An 11,171-nucleotide genomic window follows, 5' to 3' on the forward strand; every position below is an offset into this window, starting at 1 on the left:
GGGTCTGGTAGTGTTGGGGAGGGGTATGGGGGCCCAAGCTGAATACTTGCACCAGGGTCTATGAGCCCGTGTTTATTCTTTGTACTGTGACATCACTTTTTATTATCCCTGTACTGTGATATAACTGTGTGCATTTTGTTTCAACTTTATCACATGTTTATTACCCCTGTGCTGTGACATCACTGCATTAATTATCCTCTACTTTGACATCACTGTATTCATTACTTCTTTATTTTGACATCACTGTGTATTATCCCTGTTATGATGTTGTGTTTATTATCCCTCTGCTGTGATATCACTGTAGTCCATAGCCATTAGCTGAGACATCACAATGTTTTTTTTATTCCTGTTATATGACATTATACTTATTTTTACTACAAAACTTATTGACGGTGAGAGAAAGGCTGATGTGTTGGAGTAGAGAGTTTAGGAAATGCACGGAAGAAATCTTGGAGAACATTATGTGAGGAGCTGATAAAAGGAGATCTAAGAAGAAGATCTTGCGAGGAAAGTAGATTAAAGAGGCTCTGTCACCAGATTTTGCAACCCCTATCTGCTATTGCAGCAGATCGGCGCTGCAATGTAGATTACAGTAACGTTTTTATTTTTAAAAAACGAGCATTTTTGGCCAAGTTATGACCATTTTCGTATTTATGCAAATGAGGCTTGCAAAAGTACAACTGGGCGTGTTGAAAAGTAAAAGTACAACTGGGCGTCTATTATGTGCGTACATCGGGGCGTGTTTACTACTTTTACTAGCTGGGCTTTCTGATGAGAAGAATCATCCACTTCTCTTCACAACGCCCAGCTTCTGGCAGTGCAGATCTGTGACGTCACTCACAGGTCCTGCATCGTGTCGGCACCAGAGGCTACAGTTGATTCTGCAGCAGCATCAGCATTTGCAGGTAAGTAGCTACATGGACTTACCTGCAAACGCCGATGCTGCTGCAGAATCATCTGTAGCCTCTGGTGCCGACACGATGCAGGACCTGTGAGTGACGTCACAGATCTGCACTGCCAGAAGCTGGGCGTTCTGAAGAGAAGTGGATGATACTTCTCATCAGAAAGCCCAGCTAGTAAAAGTAGTAAACACGCCCCGATGTACGCACATAATACACGCCCAGTTGTACTTTTACTTTTCAACACGCCCAGTTGTACTTTTGCAAGCCTCATTTGCATAAATACGAAAATGGTCATAACTTGGCCAAAAATGCTCGTTTTTTAAAAAATAAAAACGTTACTCTTATCTACATTGCAGCGCCTATCTGCTGCAATAGCAGATAGGGGCTGCAAAATCTGGTGACAGAGCCTCTTTAAGTATAGGGAGATTAGGGCACAGATGTAAGGAGGAGACGGGTTGTGGACAGCCTTGTATGTCGTTGCCAATATTTTAAACTGAATTCGCTGGGCAAAGGAACTGACCGAGAAGAGAGGCAGAGGTTAAATCAGGGGTGAAGTAGATTAACTCGATAACGGAGTGGAGGGGGGATTGAAGGGGTGCAAGAGTGTTAGATGGGAGGCCACATAGGGGAAGATGTTGCAGTAGTCTAGGCAGGAGATGATGAGGGCATGTACTAGCATTTTTGTTGACTCAAGGTTTTGTATGTGTGGTTTGAAAGACAGGGTAGAATTAAAGGTTATTCCAAAGCAGTGCATTTATGAGACTGGGGAAGTGTGGAGCCATTAACTGTGATTGATAGTTCTAATAAATTCAGATATTAAAATTCGGTATTAACTAATAGATGAGGAACAGTGAACATAGTGATATCTTGTACTTCAAATTGAGACCTTTAGGAATTAGGCCTAGATCTAAGCATCTATTTCCCTATAAATTTAGTTGTAACATATGGGAAGGCAATGGTGCAGGGGTAAAACGAGGGCAGAAGTCATCCTTATTAAGTGTCATATTGTAAAGTGTCGTGGCAGTTATACATGGCAGTTGTTATCTGTAAAACATTAAAGAAAGTGCCTCATGGTGCAGAAATCCCAACGACAAAGGAGATAATAGACACAGGTGTAAGAGTTACCCTCACCTGGTATAGTTGTGCGATATTCAGGCACAACTCTGACTAAACGCATAGAGGTGATGTAGTTGCTGCTGCTTCCTAGCCGGAGGGACAACAGAGCTCTACCGCATCATTTAGCATTCAAACAGGAAAAAAATGGGAAGCTAAACAGCGCTACTTCATCAAGATAAGAGGTCATCAAGCTCGTTAGTAGTAATTCAGCTTTTAATAAGGTGACGCGTTTCTTCACCGGACCGGCATCTTCATCAGACCATATGATATGGTCTGATGTAGACGCCGGTCCGGTGTCGAAACATATTTGGCCCCTCCGAAAATCACGTCCGTGCACATGGCTACGGTCGTTTGCATGAGGCCTTAATATATATTGTTACAGATTTTTCATTAGTTAGTGACGGACGTTCAGTTTTGTTTTTACTGAGGTTGATTCACTAAATTTTATAAAGCCTAGCATTACAGTTGTCCTTTAAAATTAGGTGTAGTAAATTGTGTTTATACTACAGTTTTCTTCTCCTAATATATACACTACCATTCAAAAGTTTAGGGTCACTTAGAAATTTCCTTATTTTTTAAAGAATAGCAGTTTTTTTCAATGGAATGCTCCATTTGCAGCAATTACAGCAATGCAGACCTTTGGCATTCTAGCTGTTAATTTGCTGAGGTAATCGGGAGAAATTTCACCCCATGCTTCCAGAAGCCCCTCTCACAAGTTGGATTGGCTTGATGGGCACTTCTTGCGTACCATACGGTCAAGCTGCTCCCACAACAGCTCTATGGGGTTGAGATCTGGTGACTGCGCTGGCCACTCCATTACAGATAGAATACCAGCTGCCTGCTTCTTCCCTAAATAGTTCTTGCATAATTTGGAGGTGTGCTTTGGGTCGTTGTCCTGTTGTAGGATGAAATTGGCTCCAATCAAGCGCTGTCCATAGGGTATGGCATGGCGTTGCAAAATGGAGTGATAGCCTTCCTTATTCAAAATCCCTTTTACCTTGTACAAATCTCCCACTTTACCAGCACCAAAGCAACCCCAGACCATCACATTACCTCCACCATGCTTAACAGATGGCTTCAGGCACTCTTCCAGCATCTTTTCAGTTGTTCTGCGTCTCACAAATGTTCTTCTGTGTGATCCAAACACCTCAAACTTCGATTCGTCTGTCCATAACACTTTTTTCCAATCTTCCTCTGTCCAATGTCTGTGTGCTTTTGCCCATATTAATCTTTTCCTTTTATTAGCCAGTCTCAGATATGGCTTTTTCTTTGCCACTCTGCCCTGAAGGCCAGCATCCCGGAGTCGCATCTTCACTGTAGACGTTGACACTGGCATTTTGCGGGTACTATTTAATGAAGCTGCCAGTTGAGGACCTGTGAGGCATCTATTTCTCAAACTAGAGACTCTAATGTACTTGTCTTGCTGCTCAGTTGTGCAGCGGGGCCTTCCACTTCTCTTTCTACTTTGGTAAGAGCCTGTGTGTGCTGTCCTCTGAAAGGAGTAGTACACACCGTTGTAGGAAATCTTCAGTTTCTTGGCAATTTCTCGCATGGAATAGCCTTCATTTCTAAGAACAAGAATAGACTGTCGAGTTTCACATGAAAGCTCTCTTTTTCTAGCCATTTTGAGAGTTTAATCGAACCCACAAATGTAATGCTCCAGATTCTCAACTAGCTCAAAGGAAGGTCAATTTTATAGCTCCTCTAAACAGCAAAACTGTTTACAGCGGTGCTAACATAATTGCACAAAGGTTTTCAAGTGTTTTCTAATCATCCATTAGCCTTCTAACACAGTTAGCAAACACAATGTACCATTAGAACACTGGAGTGATGGTTGCTGGAAATGGGCCTCTATACACCTATGTAGATATTGCATTAAAAACCAGACGTTTGCAGCTAGAATAGTAATTTAGCACATTAACAATGTATAGAGTGTATTTCTGATTAATTTAATGTTATCTTCATTCAAAAAAATTGTGCTTTTCTTGCAAAAATAAGGAAATTTCTAAGTGACCCTAAACTTTTGAACGGTAGTGTACATATGGATGATACCTGGAGCTCCCGTCCTTAGGCATATCAAGCGAATATACCTGTGTAGCAATGAGATGAAATCAACATATGCAGGCTGTATCACAGCGCACATCCACTTATTTTATTTTGTTTTTTCACTGTGTGTTTGTCACAAGGATTTTGGGATGCGGTGCCCTTTTCGGACCCTCCTGAGGTCTAGAGGGAAAATGTGTGGCCATCTGGTTCTGTTTTTCCCTGCAACCCGGCCTCCTTTCTTCGGAGGGGAAGTGCAACCTTGATGCAGGCTCCTAGGTGGACACTGGGCTGGCAGCCCAGGTAGAAGCCTAGGAGTGTGTTTGGGTCTCCCTAAGCTTCGTCGAGGGGGGATCATCGATCCTCTAGGCCTATGGTTTGGAGTGTCGAGGAATGGTTAAGCGGGGCCTCTCTCTTTTTTTTTTTTTTTAAAACATCATTTTTTATTAACAGTTTTCACATTTTCTTACAAACATTTCACGCAAAGGTTGCATCATGAGTGCGCAGCACTGAACTGTCATTAAATTAACCTTGAATTAAATACAACATAACATAACATACAAACATGGCATAAGTGTCGATCTTCATATAGACCGAAAACATGACTTCCCCCATCCCCGACACGACTTAGGTCATCAATGAGTAGCTACGTTTCATTTATCCCCTGACTAGATCAAAGTTGCAAACCCCCTAAAGTGCCTGCCAAGAGATGCGTGTAATACCACTCTGTGTGCCTGAAAGGCGTAACAATTTCCACTACCTCGGCTGCTGTGCACTGCGATTCTATTAATATTTTCCATTTAGTGAATAGCTTCTTGGTTCACGTTTCCTTCCGTCTTTCCACCTCCACCCTCTCTAGAACTAATAACTGTTTCAGACGAGACACGATCAGGTCTAACCCCGGCGTGTCTGTTTCCAGCCATTTACTCAGGAGGCATCTCAAGGCCACCAATAAAATCGTGTGCACCAGCAGGGGAGGTGATCTCACCCCTCGAGCACCCTCTTCCTCCGGTGGCCGCGCCTGATGGAACAGTAGCGCTTGAGGCGTCATTGGGAGATTTGTTTTCCAATGATCCGCAATATATTTGTGTACCATCCCCCAAAATCGCTTCGTATGAACACACCCCCATACTCCATGCCATAAATTCGTCAGGGGGGTGTTGCATTTAGGACAACACGTAATGCGGTCGGGGAAAGATTGTGAAGGCAAAATATTAAAGCCATATATAGCCGAATGCATCAATTTAAAATAGGTTTCCCTACAGCTCTCGTTTATAACACTCTTCCGTACCGTCTCCCAACTCCCCAATATGATCTCACCTATACCTGGATCATGAGTCCACCGTTCCCAGACTTTGAAACTAACCCTTGATTGTGGACAAACAAAACCATCTCCCAGTGCTCTATACAACCCTGAAATAGTCGCACGCCCAGTCGTTGGACCTATGACCTCATCTAGAGTGTGCGAGGTGGCTTCCTTATTCAAGTCCCTGAGCCTAGAGGTGCAAAATGCTCGTGCCTGAAGAATTTGTAAAATATTAACCCTACCTTCTAGGGGTCTGAGTTTAGTGGTGATTTCCGCCCCGGTTAACCATCTCCTTTCCTCTATATGCATAAGATCCCCTGCGTTATTGATGCCTACCGTCCCCCAAGAGGCAAATCTGTCTCCCTTGCCTACTCCTGGTAGAAATTCCGGGTGTCCGCTCAACGGCATATATTTCGATACCAGGTGAGGTAGATCAAAATGCTTACGTACCGCTTTCCAAGCTAGAACTGTGTCTCTCAATACAATTGAGGTTTTGAGACGGCACGGAAGAGAAGCAACTCTACAATGTAGCAAAGCCTTCAGGTTCCAGGGTGAGGCATACTCCCCCTCCAGATCTATGTTGGAATAATGGCTCGTTTCGTGAAGCCAATCTACTACATGACGAAAAAGACATGCCACGTTGTAGCCCCTGATGTTCGGGAAGTTCAAACCCCCTTCTTGTTTGCCCATCATGAGCTTGGTGAGTGCAATGCGAGGCCTTTTTCCCGCCCATATAAATTTTGTGAATGTGGAAGTCAGTTTAGAGACATCCACATGTTTCAATAGGAGAGGAAGCGTTTGAAAGGGGTATAGCAATCTGGGGAAACTAACCATCTTAATCAGGTGGCACCTCCCCAGGAGGGATAACGGCAATTGGCACCATCGGGTGAGTTCCGCTTGTATTTTTTTAAATAACGGGGGAGAATTTAGGCCATACAGGGTGTCTGGCACCTTCCCTATCTTGATGCCCAGATAAGTAATGCAGTGTTCAACCGGGGATATCCCACATCCCAAGGATTGCCAAAAGGTCTTAGGCAATGGTTTGCCCAACTCCAGCAGTTCGCTTTTAGCTAGGTTGACTTTATATCCCGAGCATTGCCCAAATTCCTGTAAAAAGTGAAAAACCTGCATTAAATGCTCTTGAGGATTTGACATAAAAAGTATAATGTCATCAGCAAACAAGGCTAACTTAACTGCCAGAGACCCTACCTGAATACCTCTGAACATATCGGATTCCTCCAGGAATCTAGCCATAGGTTCCAGTGCTAGATTGAATAACAATGGCGACAGGGGGCATCCCTGCCGGGTTCCTTTATGCAATTGAAAGGGATCCGACAGAAATCCTGAGGAGTGAACGCGGGCCTGTGGATTATTGTAAACACCCTTCAAGAAGACCCGGAAGGCTCCCTGGACATTCATTTTGTCCAGCACCATCCCCAGCCATTCCCACTGTATGTTATCAAAGGCTTTCTCTGCGTCTTGCGCTAAGAGTGCCGGCCGGGTACCTGGCTGGGGATCGTGCCTGACTGTTTCTAGCACCGTCAACACTTTGCGTAAATTAGTCACTGCTGCCCTGCCCTTTACAAATCCTACTTGGGATTTTCCCACCAATGTGGGTAGATACGTAGCCAGTCGATTGGCCAAAACTTTTGTAAGTAATTTCTGGTCTTGGTCTATCAGTGATATAGGACGGTACGACCCCGGGTCAAGAGGATCCTTCCCCTTCTTGGGTAATACCTTTTATATGCTCTATTTTGGCCTCTGCTGGGAGAGCACCGGTCCTTAGTAGAATATTATAGTATGCCACCAAGGTAGTGCTAATTTCTTCTTTCAGAGATTTAAAAAACTCTCCTGTAAATCCATCTGGACCCGGGGCCTTTCCGTTGGATAAGGTCTTAATGGTGCTCTGGATTTCCTCTAAGGTAATCTCTGCGCTCAAGTGGTCGTTCTGCTCCTGAGTGAGCCCTGGCAGCTTTACCTTCTCCAAAAATTCCCTACCTTTTTGGGGGTCTATGGGCGTGTCTGAGTAAAGGGCTTAATAGTATTTACTCAATATAGTGTTAATTTTTTTTGGGTCTGATGTAGGATTTCCATTGGAATCGATAAGTGTTGAAATGTGTAACGGTGCAAACCTCCCCTTCGCTAGTCGCGCTAATAATTTGCCCGCTTTATTGCCGAAACGCATTAGCTCTGCATCAAATTGGGACCGATAAATACTTTCTCTTTTGTCTAACCACTGATCAAATTGCCGCTTAGCTTCCCTCCATTTCTCCCCCAAAGACATTGATGGAGAGTGTAGAAATGCTGTGTATGCACACCGTAATCGGTCACTCGCTGCCTTGTACCCTTCGGTAGTCTTGCGTTTAAGATTAGACATAAATTGCATAATTTTTCCTCATATTACCACTTTGGCTGTACGCCAATACAGTGACGGGTCCGAACGATGTGATGCATTATCCCCATCAAATTCCGTCCACCACCCCTTTAGCTTCTGTAGAAAGCCCTCATCCTTTGCCAGAAAGTAGGGGAACCTCCAAATAAAATCCGTTCCCCTAGCTACTGCGTCGGCCAAAGTAATGGTAACCAGGGCATGGTCCGAAATAACGAGATCCTCAATCGCCGCTTCACGTAACCATCGAGATAAGGCGTCATTAACTAGCAAGTAATCAATACGCGACCATGACTGATGGACATGAGAAAAATGTGTGTATTCCCGCGCATCAGGGTGTAGACTCCTCCAAGCATCTGTTAGGGCAGTGTGTCTTAAAAAGTCTGGCAAGATCTTATCCCTATTTCTCTGCGAACAAGTCCCTGCCCTCCTATCTTCCCTGGAGGACCTTACAGTGTTAAGGTCTCCCCCTAGAATTAAAAGCCTAGTACGATCCTGCTGGAGTTGGGCTTCCAAATGACCAAAAAAAACTGTGTTAGGCCTCATTTACACGAGCGTAATATACGCGCGTGCTTTTCACGCGTGTCGTACGCACCTATATTACTCTATGGGGCAGTGCAGACAATGCGTGAATTTTGCGCAGCAAGAGTGCGTTGCGTAAAACTCACGACATGTTCTATAATCGTGCGTTTTTCGTGCATCACGCACCCATTGAAGTCAATGGGTGCGTGAAAACCACGCATGCCGCACGGAAGCACTTCCGTGCAAACTGCGTGATTCGCGCAAGAGCTGTCAAACTGAATGTAAACAGAAAAGCACCACGTGCTTTTCTGTTTACAAACATCCGAACTGAGTGTCTTAGAGATGAGTGAACCGAACGTCACCGGGTTCGGCCGAACTCGTTTTGACCGAACCCGGCAGGAGACAGTCACTGTCCTGGGTGATGAAAGAGTTAAACTGGTTCAGCAACCTGGACAGTGACTTCCGATTCCAATATACGTGAACGTGTAAAAAAAAAAAAAGTTCTGACTTGCCGATAACTCCCGGCTTCTTCCTCCAGTCTGACCTCCCGGGATGACAATTCAGTCCAAGTGACAGCTGCAGCCAATCACAAGCCAAGCACAGGCTGCAGCGGTCACATGGACTGCCGCGTCATCCAGGGAGGTGGGGCCAGATGTCAAGAGAGGCGCGTCACCAAGGACACGTCACCAAGGCAACGGCCGGGAAGTTCTCGGTAAGTACGAACCTCTTTTTTTTTAAACAGGTTACTCGATATGGTGATCGGAATTCACTGTCGAGGGTGCTGAAAGAGTTACTGCCGATCAGTTAACTCTTTCAGCACCCTGGACAGTGACTGACGTCGACTAGCCTCATCTCTATGATGGCGGCTGCGCGAAAATCACGCAGCCGTGCATCATACACTGATGACACACGGAGCTGTCAAGTGCCTTTTGCGCACGCAAAACGCTGCATTTTTTTGCGTGCGCAAAACGCACACGCTCGTGTAAATGAGGCCTTAACCGCATTTGGGCCATACACATTATGAATACTGATAGTTTCCCCTGCATGTTCCACCACTAGATGGATCCAACGGCCCTCATCATCACGCTCCTGGGACACCAGCGTAAACGTAAAATTTTTATGTACCAAAATTATAACTCCCGCCTTACCGGCGAGCCAAAAACCTGGCCCACCCAGAATTTTTGCAAATACTTAAATTCTGGCTCGGTAAGGTGAGTTTCCTGTAATAGGGCTACATCTGGGTGTAATCGTTTCATGTGTCGCAAAAGTTTGGTCCTATTCTGTGGGGACCTAAGCCCTTTAACGTTCCATGAGATTATTTTCATGTTATTGGGCAGTGCATAAGATGAGCTAAAATGTCTAAAAGTCGTGATAGGTTCGGGGCGTCAGATCCATCTTTTCCCAACAGCCATGCGTGAACATTACGAACAAAGCCAAAACCCGGCTTAAAAACCAAAACTAAACTCCATATCAAGGCCATCAGGCTATTACCTAAAAAAAAAAAAAAAATCACCTGCGGCAAGGGTCACCAGTCCCTTAATACCCATTGGCGTAAGAGACTTCACTTTTTTCTGTTGTGCCAAAACACGTCCCTCCCTCCCCCTCCCCCCCAGACCTGCATATATATCACCTTCAATGAGTAAGCTGCACCTGTCCTTACCACCTCATTAACCCTTTGCCGCCGGTACACAAATTTATACATTCTTATACCATCGGTTTAACATCATAGAGTCCGTTTGGACTATAACATAACATGTCAAAATGAATCCTGCTTCACCGCTAGGCTTCCCTGTCTCCTTTTCCAACCTTCCCCAGGTATGCGATCTGTGGCAGATATAACTAATCCCTTGCGTAGGGGAGGCACTGTATCATTCCCGGTCGAGCACGCCCACAAGGAGAGGTCTCCGATCATGCCCTAACTCACTCTCTAATCCTCTGTAGTGAAAATGCGGGAAAATAACAAAATGCATACATTTTAACATTATAACGTTAGAACATTAGGTCAGCTGCTGACCGGTACAAGGTGCCTTATAAGACCGCCAAATGCCGCCCTCATAACTTTAAAATTATCTGCAAACTTATCTGCAGCCGATCGGAACCTGCGATTGATCTACAGCGTCCACATGACCATCATCACATCAGATAAAATGGTGCTGGGAAAACTTCGCCCGTCAATCAGGAGACGTAGATCGGGTGCGGTCCTGCGGTCGCCTCTGCGGCTTCAGAGAGTCCCCTCCATATCCGGATCGACCTCCTCGGGCTCTTCCTGGTGTGGGCATTAAAGCTTCTGCCCAGGTTCGCTCCATATCTAGTCGATTCCGTTTGACTTCTCTTGACTTGCGATTTGGACTGTGTGTTGGACTGCGACGCTCCTCGTGCTGGGGTCTGTGTCTGCAAAGCTCTGTAAGTGCGTCCTCCGCTTCCTTCGGTGTGGCGAAAATCTTGGTCCGGCCGTTTTCTAGAAACACCCGTAAGATGGCTGGGTACTGCAGGTTAAAACATACTTTCGCTTGGAACAGCGCGGTACAGATCTTGCTGAAAGAACGTCTGCGTTTTGCGACCTCCGTAGAATAGTCCTCGAAAAGTAGCACTTTCATGCCCATTATTTCCAAAGGACGCGATCTGCTGCGGAATGCCTTCATAAGTGCCACCTTATCATTGTAATCCAACAGTTTAAAGATTACTTGTCTGGGACGAAGCGAACTGTTGTCATCTGCTGCTGGGAGATTTCTGGGGTCTGGCCCCACCCTGTGTGCCCTCTCCACCCGGCAGGGACGTGGAAGACCTAAAGCTGCTGGCAATGTCCTCTCACATAATCGCTGTAAATCAGAAGGGATCACCGCTTCTTTCAGACCCACCAGTCGTAGGTTGCTCCTCCTGGAGCGGTTTTCCA

This window comes from Rhinoderma darwinii, chromosome 3 (genome assembly GCF_050947455.1).
Source record: "Rhinoderma darwinii isolate aRhiDar2 chromosome 3, aRhiDar2.hap1, whole genome shotgun sequence".
Classification (NCBI taxonomy): Eukaryota; Metazoa; Chordata; class Amphibia; order Anura; family Rhinodermatidae; genus Rhinoderma; species Rhinoderma darwinii.